The sequence below is a fragment of the Rattus norvegicus genome, chromosome 4 (assembly GCF_021556685.1).
Source record: "Rattus norvegicus strain SHRSP/BbbUtx chromosome 4, alternate assembly SHRSP_T2T, whole genome shotgun sequence".
NCBI lineage: Eukaryota > Metazoa > Chordata > Mammalia > Rodentia > Muridae > Rattus > Rattus norvegicus.
This window is the reverse complement of record NC_141537.1, coordinates 64,966,796-64,984,949: the sequence shown is the minus strand read 5'-3', so window position 1 is coordinate 64,984,949 and position 18,154 is coordinate 64,966,796. Positions and strand designations below refer to the sequence as shown.

Genomic DNA, 18,154 nt, shown 5'->3' with positions numbered 1-18,154 from the left:
TACCAGAATCAGCCCTGTTCTACACAGTGGCCATGAGCCAAACCAGAGACCTCAGAACTATAGATATGCTTGCTGAAAAACTTCAATTTTATCTTAGTTTATTCTGATTAATTTTTAAGTAAGCACATGTGCGTGATAGCAGAACAGCTCAGTCACATCACACGTTCAGTCTTCCCAGAACAAAAATTACTACCTGGAGTTACCATGTTCTACTATGGCCTAAGTCCCATGAAGATAAGGACCTGGTCTACCTAGAAAATGTGAAGCACACATTGAGGGAATTACATAGATTATCCATTTTTTCTTAACAAACTACAACAAACTCAAAAACTTAAAGCAAGACAAGTGTTACCTTGCACTTTCTGTGAGTCATAAATTCTAGGCACAGATAGCTTAGTAGGTGTCATTTCAGTACATCTCGAAAGTTCCCACAGTGTTGGGCAAACCCAAGGTTCCATCTGAAAGCTTGACTGAGGAAGGACATACTTCCAACCTCACATGGTTGTTGACAGAGCTAAGATCTTCAACTGCTGTCCCAGTGAGGTCCCCTATTCCTGGCTGGCTGGGAGCGGTCTTCATCTCTTTGCTACTCCAACATGGCAGGTTATTTCATGACAGCTTACTTTGTCAGCGTGTTTGAGAAAGGAAGGAAGTGGCTGGTTAACGGGACAGAGATGACAGTAAACCAATTACGGCAGTGCATTTCATCACTCTGGCTACCTTGTATGTGGATTCCCAGGTCATTGGGCCAGCTCCATCTTGAATGAGAGAACCACTCAAAGGCAAGACTACCTGGAGGCTATGTTCATAAGGGGAGGGTCCATGTTAGGAATCTGCTCAGCACAGGCTGTTCGAAAGAACACGGGCTGAATGAATAAATGAATGGATTAATAAAGGAATACCCTAGTCTATCCTGTATGAGCAGTGGAGCTCACGTAGCACTTTATCCTTTCATTCATTCAGAATCGATAAGACAGAGGATCTTTCCCAATGCAACCTAAAGACTAGATGGGGCGAGGGAGCAATTCCTAACAAAGTAGGGAGATCGTTACTTAACGATTATTAAGAGAATGGTCCCTGGTGTCAAAATGCTTCAACTCAACTACACTTTTATTCCCAGCTATACATTTAGTGAGTTAATGTATGTGATAAACACTGAATCGTGCCTGGCACATAGCAGGCCCTCAAAGATCGTTAACTATTATTAGTATTACAACTGCTATGGCTGAATTTAGTGTTTTAAACAATTCTTTCTGACTCTGTTACTGTTAAAGCAACTTTTCCAAACATGGTCATACCCATCTGGGTTCTTAGTTAGAAGCAACGTAACCTAACTCCAGCTGCCTTAAGAATAAACAAACATACAAATAAATTGAAATGACGTGTATTTTAAACAGGGAGGTCTCAGAACTCCTGTGAGAGCTGGACAGTGGGGGATGAAGCACCCACTCTTGTCACCATCATTTCTGAACCTCAGACCTACAACATTCTCCACCAACACTCTGGTGCCACGCAGCCAGTGGCCACTGCCTCCCATTGCATTTCTCTCATTGCCCACATCGCTGACTCCATCAAACCCACATGATCCACAAGTCAAACAGAAGCTGGACTAGCAAGTCGTTGGCACCTTAGTCTTCCTTGGCTGCCGACAAGCTGGCCTCCTTCAACTTCAAAATTTCAAAAGCATAATCTCAAAACATGAAATAGCAAATGTTCACCACAGTGGCCAGTAATGATTTCTCCTTGATGAACATGGTTTATTTTAAGTCTAAGTATTAAGCGTCCCTGCAGAGTTCTCTCAGAGATTTATATCCATCCCTATATTCCTTTTCTAGGTCTAAATGGTTCTTATGGAGCTAGAATAAAAGAATGGTCAAAATATGGCTTAGTGGACTGATTACCTTCACCAGAAAATCACAGCGACACCATTTCTCCTCCAAGCCTCCTGCCTTTGCATTACCCATAGGCTCTTTTATGCTTTACATAGTAATTATACATATTTGTGGGACACTCAGTGATGCTTACACTGAGTAATGATATAATCAGTGTTTCTTTCACCCCAAATGTTTTTACTTCATTTACTTCATTACAATAAGAGATTCAAATCCCCTGTTCTAGTTATTTTGAGATATACAGTTTCGTCCTTCTCAGAGGAGGTTCGAAATCTTATCATCTGAATGTGTTTAATTGTCTCACTTTCCTGAGAGAACACGTACTTCAGAATGGGTGGCCCCAATCTTTGTGGGTGGCACCCGGGAACATCTTATCAAGGAACATCTCCTCAGGACGCTACAGAAATTACTTCAGATGCCACCGTCAAAGACAAATGGTCTTTCAAAACTCACAGCACCATTGTACAGCCTAGGGACAGCTACGTTGCTTACGAAGGATGGGAACTTGAGGACTTTCTGCTTCTATTACTATTTCAGTGCTAGCATTTTAACAATCTGGGATTTTCCTCCAAACCCTGTTTCTTTGAGGCCATAATGTTTCTCAATTCTTTTCTGATATTCCTTGACTGCCCAATGAGTATATCCTTGGCAATTTGATCTCGTTGCCTTAAAAGCATACATTCAACCTCCACATCTAATGGTCCTACATCCTCAGATTCAACCGATTCTTGATCAAAATATATTTTTTAGATAAAATAACTATACTGAGGGGCCAAGGAAACAGCTCAGTGTGCAAACCACTTGAGTTCTGATCTCCAGAACCACACAGAAGCTAGCCAGACATGATGGCCTGTCTGTAATTCCAGCACAAGCTAGGTAGATCTTCTGGCTGAAACATTAAGTCCAAGTTCAATGAGAGAGACTGCCTCAATATGCAAAGAAGAGAACAATGGAGAAAGAAACCCAACGCCAACTTTGGATCTCCACACATGTGCATGCATACACACATGGAAACACACACACACACACTGTAATATATGTGCACAGATTTCTTTGCACTATTCTCTTAACAATATGCTTTTTAAAACTAATTAGACCACATTTTCATTGTGTTAGTTATTATAAGTAATCTATCAGGCATATGAAACCTGAGAAACAGTTACATGAAAAAAAAGGTTTAAGTATCAGTGTGGCCCAACACAAAAATTGTAAACTTAATTAAAACATCACAGGAGTGGGTTTTTTGTTTTGTTTTGTTTTGTATTTTGGTGGAGGGCTTGCAATTTTTGTAACTCACTTGTGCATTGTTCTCAAGCATGCACTTCATAGATGATGATCTCATGGTTTGATGTCAAAAGCTTGGGCATGCCAAAAAAGGGGGTGGGGGGACTCACCTAGGGAAATCTGACTGTTATGGCAGTTTTATATAAAGGACTGGAGCATGCCTGTATTTTGTTATCTGTAGGAGGTTTGAAACCAATACCCTATAGTTACTGAGCACTGTACTTTAATAGTTGAAGGGGATATTGAGATACAATCTAGGTATCAGCAGGTAAACTCAAGGCCTACTGTCTTGATTACTTAATTCAATTCTGTTTGCCTTCAATTATGGTTCTCAGCCACCAGTAATTCTGCTTCTTGGAGGACAAGAGCTAATGTCTGGTGAGGATGAGAGACAATGCCTTTGACAAGGAGTGAGTAGAGCTACAATGTCATTAAACACCATGCAATGTCTATAGCAGCTCCTCGCAACAAAATAATTCATCCCCATTAAAATGCTGATGATGGGCTGCCGCTGCAGAGAGCCCCTGGGCAGCACCCCACGAGCGAACCTGAGCCTCGGGACCACAGGTAAGACCAACTTTTCTGCTGCAAGAAAGCTGCCTGGTGAGCTTGGGACACACGGAAGCAGAATTCCTCTAGGACCGGGCACGTTCTGTGTTTACCGGAAGTCCCACACCCGCGGATCCCAGCCCGCAGCAGCTCTCTGCTCCCAGGCCCGGTGAGAGAGAGACCCAACCGCCTGGTCAGGTGGGCACTCCTGAGGCTGCAGAGCGGAAGAGACCACCAACACTGCTCACCCCTGCCCACATCCCTGGCCCAAGAGGAAACTGTATAAGGCCTCTGGGCTCCCGTGGGGGAGGGCCCAGGAGCGGCAGGACACCGGCCTGAGACACCGCAGGGACCTGAAAGAAACAGACCGGATAAACAGTTCTCTGCACCCAAATCCCGTGGGAGGGAGAGCTAAACCTTCAGAGAGGCAGACAAGCCTGGGAAACCAGAAGAGACTGCTCCCTGCACACACATCTCGGACGCCAGAGGAAAAAGCCAAAGACCATCTGGAACCCTGGTGCACTGAAGCTCCCGGAAGGGGCGGCACAGGTCTTCCTGGTTGCTGCTGCTGCAGAGAGCCCGTGGGCAGCACCCCACGAGCGAACTTGAGCCTCAGGACCACAGGTAAGACCAAATTTTCTGCTGCAAGAAAGCTGCCTGGTGAACTCAAGACACAGGCCCACAGGAACAGCTGAAGACCTGTAGAGAGGAAAAACTACACGCCCGAAAGCAGAACACTCTGTCCCCATAACTGACTGAAAGAAAGGAAAACAGGTCTACAGCACTCCTGACACACAGGCTTATAGGACAGTCTAGCCACTGTCAGAAATAGCAGAACAAAGTAACACTAGAGATAATCTGATGGCGAGAGGCAAGCGCAGGAACCCAAGCAACAGAAACCAAGACTACATGGCACCATCGGAGCCCAATTCTCCCATCAAAACAAACATGGAATATCCAAACACACCAGAAAAGCAAGATCTAGTTTCAAAATCATTTTTGATCATGATGCTGGAGGACTTCAAGAAAGACGTGAAGAACTCCCTTAGAGAACAAGTAGAAGCCTACAGAGAGGAATCGCAAAAATGCCTGAAAGAATTCCAGGAAAACATAAATAAACAAGCAGAAGCCCATAGAGAGGAGACACAAAAATCCCTGAAAGAATTCCAGGAAAACACAATCAAACAGTTGAAGGAATTGAGGATGGAAATAGAAGCAATCAAGAAAGAACACAGGGAAACAGCCCTGGATATAGAAAACCAAAAGAAGAGACAAGGAGTTGTAGATACAAGCTTCACCAACAGAATACAAGAGATGGAAGAGAGAATCTCAGGAGCAGAAGATTCCATAGAGATCATTGACTCAACTGTCAAGGATAATGTAAAGCGGAAAAAGCTACTGGTCCAAAACATACAGGAAATCCAGGACTCAATGAGAAGATCAAACCTAAGGATAATAGGTATAGAAGAGAGTGAAGACTCCCAGCTCAAAGGACGAGTAAATATCTTCAACAAAATCATAGAAGAAAACTTCCCTAACCTAAAAAAAGAGATACCCATAGACATACAAGAAGCCTACAGAACTCCAAATAGATTGGACCAGAAAAGAAACACCTCCCGTCACATAATTGTCAAAACACCAAACGCACAAAATAAAGAAAGAATATTAAAAGCAGTAAGGGAAAAAGGTCAAGTAACATATAAAGGCAGACCTATCAGAATCACACCAGACTTCTCACCAGAAACTATGAAGGCCAGAAGATCCTGGACTGATGTCATACAGACCCTAAGAGAACACAAATGCCAGCCCAGGTTACTGTATCCAGCAAAACTCTCAATTAACATTGATGGAGAAACCAAGATATTCCATGACAAAACCAAATTTACACAATATCTTTCTACAAATCCAGCACTACAAAGGATAATAAATGGTAAAGCCCAACATAAGGAGGCAAGCTATACCCTAGAAGAAGCAAGAAACTAATCGTCTTGGCAACAAAACAAAGAGAATGAAAGCACACAAACATAACCTTACATCCAAATATGAATATAACGGGAAGCAATAATCACTATTCCTTAATATCTCTCAATATCAATGGCCTCAACTCCCCAATAAAAAGACATAGATTAACAAACTGGATACGCAACGAGGACCCTGCATTCTGCTGCCTACAGGAAACACTCCTCAGAGACAAAGACAGACACTACCTCAGAGTGAAAGGCTGGAAAACAACTTTCCAAGCAAATGGTCAGAAGAAGCAAGCTGGAGTAGCCATTCTAATATCAAATAAAATCAATTTCCAACTAAAAGTCATCAAAAAAGATAAGGAAGGACACTTCATATTCATCAAAGGAAAAATCCACCAAGATGAACTCTCAATCCTAAATATCTATGCCCCAAATACAAGGGCACCTACATACGTAAAAGAAACCTTACTAAAGCTCAAAACACACATTGCACCTCACACAATAATAGTGGGAGATTTCAACACCCCACTCTCATCAATGGACAGATCATGGAAACAGAAATTAAACAGTGATGTCGACAGACTAAGAGAAGTCATGAGCCAAATGGACTTAACAGATATTTATAGAACATTCTATCCTAAAGCAAAAGGATATACCTTCTTCTCAGCTCTTTCTCCAAAATTGACCATATAATTGGTCAAAAAACGGGCCTCAACAGGTACAGAAAGAGAGAAATAATCCCATGCGTGCTATCAGACCACCACGGCCTAAAACTGGTCTTCAATAACAATAAGGGAAGAATGCCCACATATACGTGGAAATTGAACAATGCTCTACTCAATGATAACCTGGTCAAGGAAGAAATAAAGAAAGAAATTAAAAACTTTTTAGAATTTAATGAAAATGAAGGTACAACATACCCAAACTTATGGGACACAATGAAAGCTGTGCTAAGAGGAAAACTCATAGCGCTGAGTGCCTGCAGAAAGAAACAGGAAAGAGCATATGTCAGCAGCTTGACAGCACACCTAAAAGCTCTAGAACAAAAAGAAGCAAATACACCCAGGAGGAGTAGAAGGCAGGAAATAATCAAACTCAGAGCTGAAATCAACCAAGTAGAAACAAAAAGGACCATAGAAAGAATCAACAGAACCAAAAGCTGGTTCTTTGAGAAAATCAACAAGATAGATAAACCCTTAGCCAGACTAACGAGAGGACACAGAGAGTGCATCCAAATTAACAAAATCAGAAATAAAAAGGGAGACATAACTACAGATTCAGAGGAAATTCAAAAAATCATCAGATCTTACTATAAAAACCTATATTCAACAAAACTTGAAAATCTTCAGGAAATGGACAATTTCCTAGACAGATACCAGGTATCGAAGTTAAATCAGGAACAGATAAACCAGTTAAACAACCCCATAACTCCTAAGGAAATAGAAGCAGTCATTAAAGGTCTCCCAACCAAAAAGAGCCCAGGTCCAGACGGGTTTAGTGCAGAATTCTATCAAACCTTCATAGAAGACCTCATACCAATATTATCCAAACTATTCCACAAAATTAAAACAGATGGAGCACTACCGAATTCCTTCTACGAAGCCACAATTACTCTTATACCTAAACCACACAAAGACACAAAAAAGAAAGAGAACTTCTGACCAATTTCCCTTATGAATATCGACGCAAAAATACTCAATAAAATTCTGGCAAACCGAATTCAAGAGCACATCAAAACAATCATCCACCATGATCAAGTAGGCTTCATCCCAGGCATGCAGGGATGGTTTAATATACGGAAAACCATCAACGTGATCCATTATATAAACAAATTGAAAGAACAGAACCACATGATCATTTCATTAGATGCTGAGAAAGCATTTGACAAAATTCAACACCCCTTCATGATAAAAGTCCTGGAAAGAATAGGAATTCAAGGCCCATACCTAAACATAGTAAAAGCCATATACAGCAAACCAGTTGCTAACATTAAACTAAATGGAGAGAAACTTGAAGCAATCCCACTAAAATCAGGGACTAGACAAGGCTGCCCACTCTCTCCCTACGTATTCAATATAGTTCTTGAAGTTCTAGCCAGAGCAATCAGACAACAAAAGGAGATCAAGGGGATACAGATCGGAAAAGAAGAGGTCAAAATATCACTATTTGCAGATGACATGATAGTATAGTTAAGTGATCCCAAAAGTTCCACCAGAGAACTACTAAATCTGATAAACAACTTCAGCAAAGTGGCTGGGTATAAAATTAACTCAAATAAATCAGTTGCCTTCCTCTATACAAAAGAGAAACAAGCCGAGAAAGAAATTAGGGAAACGACACCCTTCATAATAGACCCAAATAATATAAAGTACCTCGGTGTGACTTTAACCAAGCAAGTAAAAGATCTGTACAATAAGAACTTCAAGACACTGAGGAAAGAAATTGAAGAAGACCTCAGAAGATGGAAAGATCTCCCATGCTCATGGATTGGCAGGATTAATATAGTAAAAATGGCCATTTTACCAAAAGCAATCTACAGATTCAATGCAATCCCCATCAAAATACCAATCCAATTCTTCAAAGAGTTAGACAGAACAATTTGCAAATTCATCTGGAATAACAAAAAACCCAGGATAGCTAAAGCTATCCTCAACAATAAAAGGACTTCAGGGGGAATCACTATCCCTGAACTCAAGCAGTATTACAGAGCAATAGTGATAAAAACTGCATGGTATTGGTACAGAGACAGACAGATAGACCAATGGAATAGAATTGAAGACCCAGAAATGAACGCACACACCTATGGTCACTTGATTTTTGACAAAGGAGCCAAAACCATCCAATGGAAAAAAGATAGCATTTTCACCAAATGGTGCTGGTTCAACTGGAGGGCAACATGTAGAAGAATGCAGATCGATCCATCCTTATCACCCTGTACAAAGCTTAAGTCCAAGTGGATCAAGGACCTCCACATCAAACCAGACACACTCAAACTAATAGAAGAAGAACTAGGGAAGCATCTGGAACACATGGGCACTGGAAAAAATTTCCTGAACAAAACACCAATGGCTTACGCTCTAAGATCAAGAATCGACAAATGGGATCTCATAAAACTGCAAAGCTTCTGTAAGGCAAAGGACACTGTGGTTAAGACAAAACGGCAACCAACAGATTGGGAAAAGATCTTTACCAATCCTACAACAGATAGAGGCCTTATATCCAAAATATACAAAGAACTCAAGAAGTTAGACCGCAGGGAGACAAATAACCCTATTAAAAAATGGGGTTCAGAGCTAAACAAAGAATTCACAGCTGAGGAATGCCGAATGGCTGAGAAACGCCTAAAGAAATGTTCAACATCTTTAGTCATAAGGGAAATGCAAATCAAAACAACCCTGAGATTTCACCTCACACCAGTGCGATTGGCTAAGATCAAAAACTCAGGTGACAGCAGATGCTGGCGAGGATGTGGAGAAAGAGGAACACTCCTCCATTGTTGGTGGGATTGCAGACTGGTACAACCATTCTGGAAATCAGTCTGGAGGTTCCTCAGAAAATTGGACATTGAACTGCCTGAGGATCCAGCTATACCTCTCTTGGGCACATACCCAAAAGATTCTTCAACATACAAAAGAGACACGTGCTCCACTATGTTCATCGCAGCCTTATTTATAATAGCCAGAAGCTGGAAAGAACCCAGATGCCCTTCAACAGAGGAATGGATTCAGAAAATGTGGTACATCTACACAATGGAATATTACTCAGCTATCAAAAACAACGAGTTTATGAAATTCGTAGGCAAATGGTTGGAACTGGAAAATATCATCCTGAGTGAGCTAACCCATTCACAGAAAGACATACATGGTATGTACTCATTGATAAGTGGCTATTAGCCCAAATGCTTGAATTACCCTAGATGCCTAGAACAAATGAAACTCAAGACGGATGATCAAAATGTGAATGCTTCACTCCTTCTTTAAATGAGGAAAAAGAATACCCTTGGCAGGGAAGGGAGAGGCAAAGATTAAAACAGAGACTGAAGGAACACCCATTCAGAGCCTGCCCCACATATGACCCATACATATACAGCCACCCAATTAGAGAAGATGGACGAAGCAAAGAAGTGCAGGCCTACAGGAGCCGGATGTAGATCGCTCCTGAGAGACACAGCCAGAATACAGCAAATACAGAGGCGAATGCCAGCAGCAAACCACTGAACTGAGAATAGGCCCCCGTTGAAGGAATCAGAGAAGGAACTGGAAGAGCTTGAAGGGGCTCGAGACCCCAAAAGTACAACAATGTCAAGCAACCAGAGCTTCCAGGGACTAAGCCACTACCTAAAGACTATACATGGACTGACCCTGGACTCTGACCCCATAGGTAGCAATGAATATCCTAGTAAGAGCACCAGTGGAAGGGGAAGCCCTGGGTCCTGCTAAGACTGAACCCCCAGTGAACTAGACTATGGGGGGAGGGCGGCAATGGGGGGAGGGTTGGGAGGGGAACACCCATAAGGAAAGGGAGGGGGGAGGGGGATGTTTGCCCGGAAACCGGGAAAGGGAATAACACTTGAAATGTATATAAGAAATACTCAAGTTAATTAAAAAAAAAAAAAGAAAAAAAAAATGCTGATGATGCCTCTATATTCAACTTCCTCAGGCCACAATTGATCCTATTCTTGACACACACACACACACACGAACGCACACATACACATACACACACACACACACCACACACATACCACAAACACACACACAAACACACCACACACATACCACAGACACACACACACATACACACACACACACATACACACACACATACACACACACACACACACACACACACACACACACACACACACACCCCTACACACACTCAGGTCTATTAAGACACACATTGATGCTGAGCGTTCCACCTCACCCCAGGCCTCACCCTCCAGCCTGGAGAGGGAGGTAAGAGAGCACTCTGGTCGCTTCTGAAAATTCTGAAGCTTTTGCATTTGGTATGTGTGCTAGAACCTAAGATTTCAGCAAACTCAATCCCTGTTTCCACTACACTGTGCTTGTCTGGCCCGCGTTTTCCTACAGTTGTCTGAAAGCCAAGGTGAACATTCACTTTCACCTGTAGCTTTGCACAGAGAAGGATCATTTCCATACCTGCAAGATGACATAAGAACAAAGGCTGCCTCAGGCACTACAGGCATGGTGTTCAGGTGAAATACTATAAGAACAGTCTTTAAGGCAATAGAATATTTTTTAAATATTTCTATAAATTAGTTGTCTTTTTATTCTTTTTTTTGTTGGATATATTTCTTTACATTTCAAATGTTATTCCCTTTCCTGCTTTCTTGTCCATAAGCCCCCCTATTCCCTCCCTCCCCTTCTTCTATAAGGTTGTTCCCCTCCTCATCCACCCCCCCTTACTACCACCTTCATTCCCTTGCACTGGGGGTCCAACCTTGGTAGGACCAAGGGCTTCTCCTTCCACTGGTGCCCTACAAGGCCATCCTCTGATACATATGCAGTTGGAGCCCAGGGTCAGTCCATGTGTACTCTTTGGGTAGTGGTTTAGTCCCTGGAAGCTCTGGTTGGTTGGCATTGTTGTTCTTATGGGTTTGCAAGCCCCTTCAATTCTTTCAATCCTTTCTCTAATTCCTCCAATAGGGGTGTCATTCTCAGTTCAGTGGTTGCTGCTAGCATTTGCCTCTGTATTTGACATGCTCTGGCTGTGTCTCTCAGGAGACATCTATATCCAGTTCCTGTCAGCATGCACTTCTTAGGGTCATCAATCTTATTTAGTTTCGGTGGATATCTATATATCTATATATCTATATCTATATCTATCCATATATATCTATCCATATATATATATATATATATATATATATATATATATATATATATATATATATCAGGCTCTGAATGGCCGTTCCTTCAGTCACTGCTCTAAACTTTGCCTCCATATCCCATATCCCTTCCTAGGGATATTTTTGTTCCCCCTTTTAAGAAAGAGTGAAGCATCCGCACTTTGATCATCCTTCTTCTTGAGCATCATGTGGTCTGTGGATTGCATCTTGGGTATTTCGAGCTTTTGGGCTAATATTGACTTATCAATGAGTGCATACCATGTGTGTTTTTCTGTGATCAGGCTATCTCACTCAGGATGATATTTTCCAGTTCCATCCACTTGCCTGTGAATTTCATGAAGTCATTGTTTTTGATAGCTGAGTAGTACTCCATTGTGTAGATATACCACATTTTCTGTATCCATTCCTCTGTTGAAGGGCATCTGAGTTCATTCCGGCTTCTGGCTATTATAAATAAGGCTGCTATGACCATAGCATGTGTCTTTGTTGTATGTTGGAGCACCTTTTGGGTATATGCCCAGGAGAGGTATAGCTGGGTCCTCAATGTCCAATTTTCTGAGGAACCTCCAGACTGACTTCCAGAGTGGTTGTACCAGTTTGCAATCCCACCAACAGTGGAGGAGTGTTCCTTTCTCCACATCCTCACCAGCATCTGTTATCACCTGAATTTTTTTTTATCTTAGCCATTCTGACTGGTGTGAGGTGGAACCTCAGGGTTGTTTTGATTTGCATTTCCCTGATGACTAAGGATGTTGAACATTTCTTTATGTGCTTCTCAGTCATTCTATATTCCTCATCTAAGAATTCTTTGTTCAGCTCTGTACCCCATTTTTTAATAGAGTTATTTGGCTCTCTGGAGTTTAACTTCTTGAGTTCTTTGTATATTGGGTATTAGCCCTCTATTGGATGTAGGATTGTTAAAGATCTCTTCCCAATCTGTTGGTTGCCATTTTGTCCTAATGACAGTGTCCTTAAGGCAATAGAAAACTGTTATCATTATTCTTTTCCTTCCTCCTGTCCATAGTCTTCTCCCTTAAGGATAATATATCTAAGCTTCTGTAACAAGTACATTACACAGCATATCAGCCAAGTATGTGTTTGCAATGCTATTACCTGGTTCTATAAAAGAGCTTGCTGAGCAAGCCAGGGAAACAAGCTGATAAACAGCATTCTTCCATGGCCTCTGCATCATCCTCTGTCTCCTGGTTCCTGCCTTCTTTGAGTTCTAGTCCTGCCTTCCTTCAATCATCAACGAAGGTGATGAGGAAGCTTAAACCAAATATATTATTTTCTCTCCAAGTTGCATTGGTCACGGTTTTCCATCAGAGTAGGGAAAACCTAACTAAGAGGTGGCCATTCTCATTCAAACCATCACAGAACTCTATTCTCAATCACCACTTCCTTCCTGATTCTTACAATAATTTTGTGTACTGAATGAAAACATTTAGATTATCTGTTCTGAATCCGTTTTACATTGGCTGTCTAGTGGAGTTAGGCCTGTTTCACTGCTTCTTTCCACTCAATCTTTATAAACATGATAATGATTACAAAGTCTTTCAACTAAATCAGACATGTTCTACCCGACATAGACATGAAAGTATAAGTTTTATAACAATTAGGAAGTTTATAGAAGCATAAAGAAGAAGTCAACTACAAGTCTACAATTCTAGGAATATCATACTTGACATGATAGTAATGCTCTTTTCCCCCTACAATGAAGTGAAACTGAAAACTGGACCGAACCACAGGACAGAGTCTATTCTAGACTGTTTTGAGATTTCCTTTGCCAGTGTAATTAATCTAAATCTCTTCAGCTTAGCTTTGGGCAGACTCTTCAGACAAAGTCAAAGAGCAGCCACATTCTTCACCAGAATATCACAAGAATGATCTCTAGGCAACATGCTAAAATTCTTCCCCTCTGAAATCTCTTGAGCCAGACCCCCACAGTTCAAATCGTCCTCAGCACCACAGTCCTCCATGCTTCTCCTAGCCCATTAAATTCCACTTAAAGCACTCCACTTTCTAATCCAAAGTCAGAAAATTCACATTCCTCCAAACAAAAGCATGGTCAGGTCTATCACAGTAATACCCCAGCTCCTGGTACCAATTTCTGTCTTAGTTAGGGTTTTAATCCTGGGAGAAGATCATAATCAGGGCAACTTTTAGAAAGGAAACCATTTCATTGGGGCTGGCTTACAGTTCCAGAGGTTTAGTGGTCCATCATTATCATGGCAGGAAGCATGGCAGATGTCAGGCAGACATGGTGCTGGAGGAATCAAGCATTCTACATCTGTTTCAAAGGCAGCCAGGAGGATACTGGGTTTTCTTTTTATACTGGGCAGAGCCTGAGCATATATATAACCTCAAAGCCCTGCCTCCCCAGTGACACACTTCTTCTCACAAGGCTATACCTCCCCAATAAGGCCATACCTCCTAACAGTACCACTCCCTATGGCCAAACATTCAAACCCATGAAACTATGGGAGCCAAACCTATTCAAACCATCACAGACCCTTACCAGAGTGCAATCATACCTCCATCTGATCTTGGGATTTCTGGCCCTCAGAACCATGATAAATAAATGCATTTTTTAAAAACTTCTATCCTGTAGCACTTTATGACATCTTACATGATGATGCAAGAGATAGATGAGAAATAGTTGTATAATTCAGGATGAGTTATGTTATTTCGCTATAGCATACAATGCCTGGAATTTTGGTGGCATTCAATGAAACACTCCTCAATGATTTTCCACGTCTGCTCTGAGTAACAAGGGAATCTTGTTGACACAGTTACTCCAGAACTGAGGCTGGCAGTTGTCACAATATTTGGAAAAGAATACTAGAAAAGAACGCACAACAGCAATCAAATGCTTGAGTGTTTTGTTAAATGTTAGGTGTTATGCATCCACTTCACTTGTCAGAACCAGTTGCAAGTCTCCACTTCAGCCTGGGTGCCAAAGCAACCTCCCCAAAGAAGGAAGCATGGGCAAAAACTCTTAATTTGTTTGCCCTTCTGAGCCTTAGATATTGGGGTTTACTTTTTCCTATATGCAAAATAAATGCATATTTTCTTCTAAGGAAAATAACCCAAGAAGTTTTATGGTTTTAGAGTACCAGGCTTGCTGGGGAGTATAGCTAGGTAATAGAGTGTTTGCTTAGCCCATGGATTCAAATCATGAGGACTACAAAACCAAAACAAACAGTATAGGCCAATAGAGCATGAAGCTGAAGTCCAGAGTCTCACAGTAGGATGTGTTTGCCTTTTGTTGATCTGGAGACACATGACCTGAGATAACAAAGTATCCTTGCCCTTGGACCTAGTACACAGATACGTGTGGGAACACGATAACCACAATAACCACTCGAATTCAGAAAGAGGAAGAATAGGACAGAGACACAAATTATAGTCTGTGGCAGTTTTGCAATCATGCCCAGGCATTGTGAGGAGCCCCAGAGAGGAGGGGATGGTCTTTGATTAGGCCCCAGTTCTGACCCACAGCACCTTCTTCCTCCAGTACATGGCTTTTGGCAGTTCTTAGATACATCTTCCTGGAGGGTTCTTTTCCGTGATCTAACTTGTCATCTTGAGTAAGTATTGGAGACTATGTGGTCCTTAGAGGACAAGCAACTTTCTTAAGCCTTTTCTGTACCCAGAGGAAGAGGCCCTGAGCCATTTCAAGACTATCCAGTTTTCTATAACTATGATGGACAGGTATTTTACGCTCAATTTCAGAACTTCAGTCAGCTATTCTACAGTTCACCCAAGTGAGCTCTATGTGCCTTCAGCCCGGTCATGTCTATCAGCCTATTAGGCAGGCAATACATGTGCTATTTTGCATTACTGAAATATCTCTCTCTCTCTCTCTCTCTCTCTCTCTCTCTCTCTCTCTCTCTCTCTCTCTGCCCTTTTTGCATATCTTTAATAACTGAAAGTGAAAACCACTTGTTTGTTGGAGTTGTTCGTATTTCTACATTTTTGATTCCCTATAGTTGATTTCATTTCCCAAACATTTTATTCTTAACTGTGTACATATGCCTGTATCTGTGTGTGTGGATGCACACATGAGTGCCAGTGCCAGTGATGAACAGAAGAGGGCACTAGATCCATGGAGCTGGAGTTACGGGCAGTTAGTTCTAGGCTGCCCAAGTTGGATGCTGGGAACCGAACTCCCTGCTCCAAGAGTAGCTCGTAACTGCTGCAGCATCTCTTGGGCTCACTTGCGTATTTATTTCCAAACTGGACAGTTATTCCCCAAGCTGATCTTTTCCTTTACTGTTTTGGGTAATTTATTTGTCAGTATTTACCAACATGGAGAACTGGGTTTCCGTTCCCAGCCTTTCCCGCACAGCCACAAGCATGTAGACTGCATTATCTGTCTCTAGACTTCCCTGTGTTCTCAAGAGAGTCTTTCCCAAGCTTCTGCTCCTATGAACAAGAATCACCGCCCTCACAACTTCTATCGTTTCCTTTTCTACCTGGTCCCTAAGTCAAAGTGATTCATTCACTGGTTTTATACACTCCTTCCCCAAACTGAAAATTATTTCTTAATTCATCAAGATTGAATCAGCACTGCTCCAGGAATAAACATCCAAGTCTCGGTGGTTAAAACAGCAATCTATCTCATTCACACCACATGTTCATCATAGGATGGGGCGAGCTCTTTCAGGACCCCTGACTGCCTATGTCATCATTGCCTTGAATGCTGTCCGTTGCTACAGCAGAGAGGAAAGACTGGGTTCTAAAGAGTCTTGAACTAGCCAGCCTAGTGATGACTCATGTCACTTGTACTCATCGGCCAAAATTAGTTACATGAAATTAGTCAACTACAAGGAATCCAGGAAGAGCCATTCTCTCGAGCATACAGACAGACAAAAACAATCATTTACTGAATACCACAAAGATCTTTCAAAATAGGTAAATTTTAAAAAAGTGATGGAAAATCTTTGGGCTAAACACTGTAAACTGAAAAAAAATAGGCTACAGGATTGAAATGAGCAGTTTTAGAAGCCTCTGCATGTAAATCTCAGAGATGAAAAAGCAGCATCAAGAATTAAAATAGAATCCTAAACAGGAAATAGGATACATAAAGGCCCTAGGCTGTTTTTTTCTGAAAATGACAGAAGGTAAAATATGTGGACATTCGAGAGACAATGGTTAAGGGAGCATCGTGGGTTAGGATTGTCCAGGGGAGTCACAGAGGGCCCTGGTCTAATGGACAAACAGGACATACACTAGGAAGCTACTGGACACTTAGAACAGGAAGTGGGTGCTCTGTTTGTGCTTTAAAACAATGAAGAAATCAGAAGAGTGAAAAAAATCACCTGGAACATGGTGAAAATAAAAATGAGATTAGCTAAAAGCCTAGCTCTGTCTGCTTGGGTGACTGTAGGGATCAACTGAACTCTACAAGAAGCCAACCAATTTTGAGAAGTGTTGAGGGCCTTTGAAGGTTGGGTTAGGGGAGAGTTGGGAATAGCTGGAGCCATTGTGATTCGGTGAAGCTGTTTACAGAACCATGGAGTATGGAAACTTAGCTAAGTTTAGAATCTATAAGACACGATCCTATTCTAAATATACTAAGCTTAAGACTTTCGGGTGAAATGCTGACAGTAAGAATAGGTCACACAGGAGAAGTCTGGCTTAGTGATGAACCAAGAGCTTTCCATGTCCTGTAACTCGGACATCCTGGGATAGGTTTGTGAGGAACCAAACTTCACCTCACAATTTTTTTAACTAAAGTTTCCTTCCAGAAAGGTGTCCTTGTTGGGCATGTAGATTTATATTCCTACATGCTGGAGAGATGGCTCAGAGGTTAGTTAAGAGCACTAGCTGCTCTAACAGAGGCTCCCCAGCTTGATTCCTAGCATGGCCCACAAGAAGGCTTACTGCTGTCTGTAACTAGCTTTCTGAGATTTTATGCTTCCTCTTGCCTCCTCCGGCAACCACACACATTGGTGCACATAAATGTACATATTTTGTCAAAACAATCATACACATAAGTAAAAATAAGTCTTTTTTATGTAAGGAGCGAGGTCACATAAAGTTGCGAAGGAAAAGTGGCAGTGTGGTTGGGAAGGGACTCAGGAACGGATTACCTCAAAACATGATCTATGAATACATGAAATTCTCAATCAAAATGTTTTGAGAGTGGGTTGGGTTTTTTGTTTGTTTTCCTTAATTATTAGTTTAAAGCAGAAAAGTAAGACGGAGATAATCTAAACACATTATTATTACAAATTATTAAAATTATTAGAAAGTGAGTCCTCGAAACTAACTTTCCCCTCAGTAGTGGAGCAGGAATGTCCTACACTCAACCAACACCTCCACAGGTTTAGCCCCTGATTTTCCTGACCTCCAGGGATATTTTACTCAGCTTCTCGGCTCCACCCACTGGACCAGCTTCTACTCTTCTTGGCTTGCTAGGATAATGCGCGTGCGCACAAGTGGCCCTCCTGAGGTAAGCCGTCGGGGCGGGGTCTGGAGCAGAGCTTTCTGGTGAGAGGAAGAGGAAGAGGAAGTCGGAGGCGGGCCCTAGCGGGGCGTGAACCGGAAGTGCAAGCGTCCTGCTTCTCTTCAGCTAGGCGGAA

General features: G+C 41.8%; 1 long non-coding RNA gene across 4 annotated transcripts in view; it reads right to left on the bottom strand.

Moving 5' to 3' along the window:
* The window catches only part of LOC147994801 (uncharacterized), a 340,279-nt gene that overhangs the window by 243,555 nt on the left and 78,570 nt on the right, over positions 1-18,154 (bottom strand). The window lies entirely within an intron of this gene.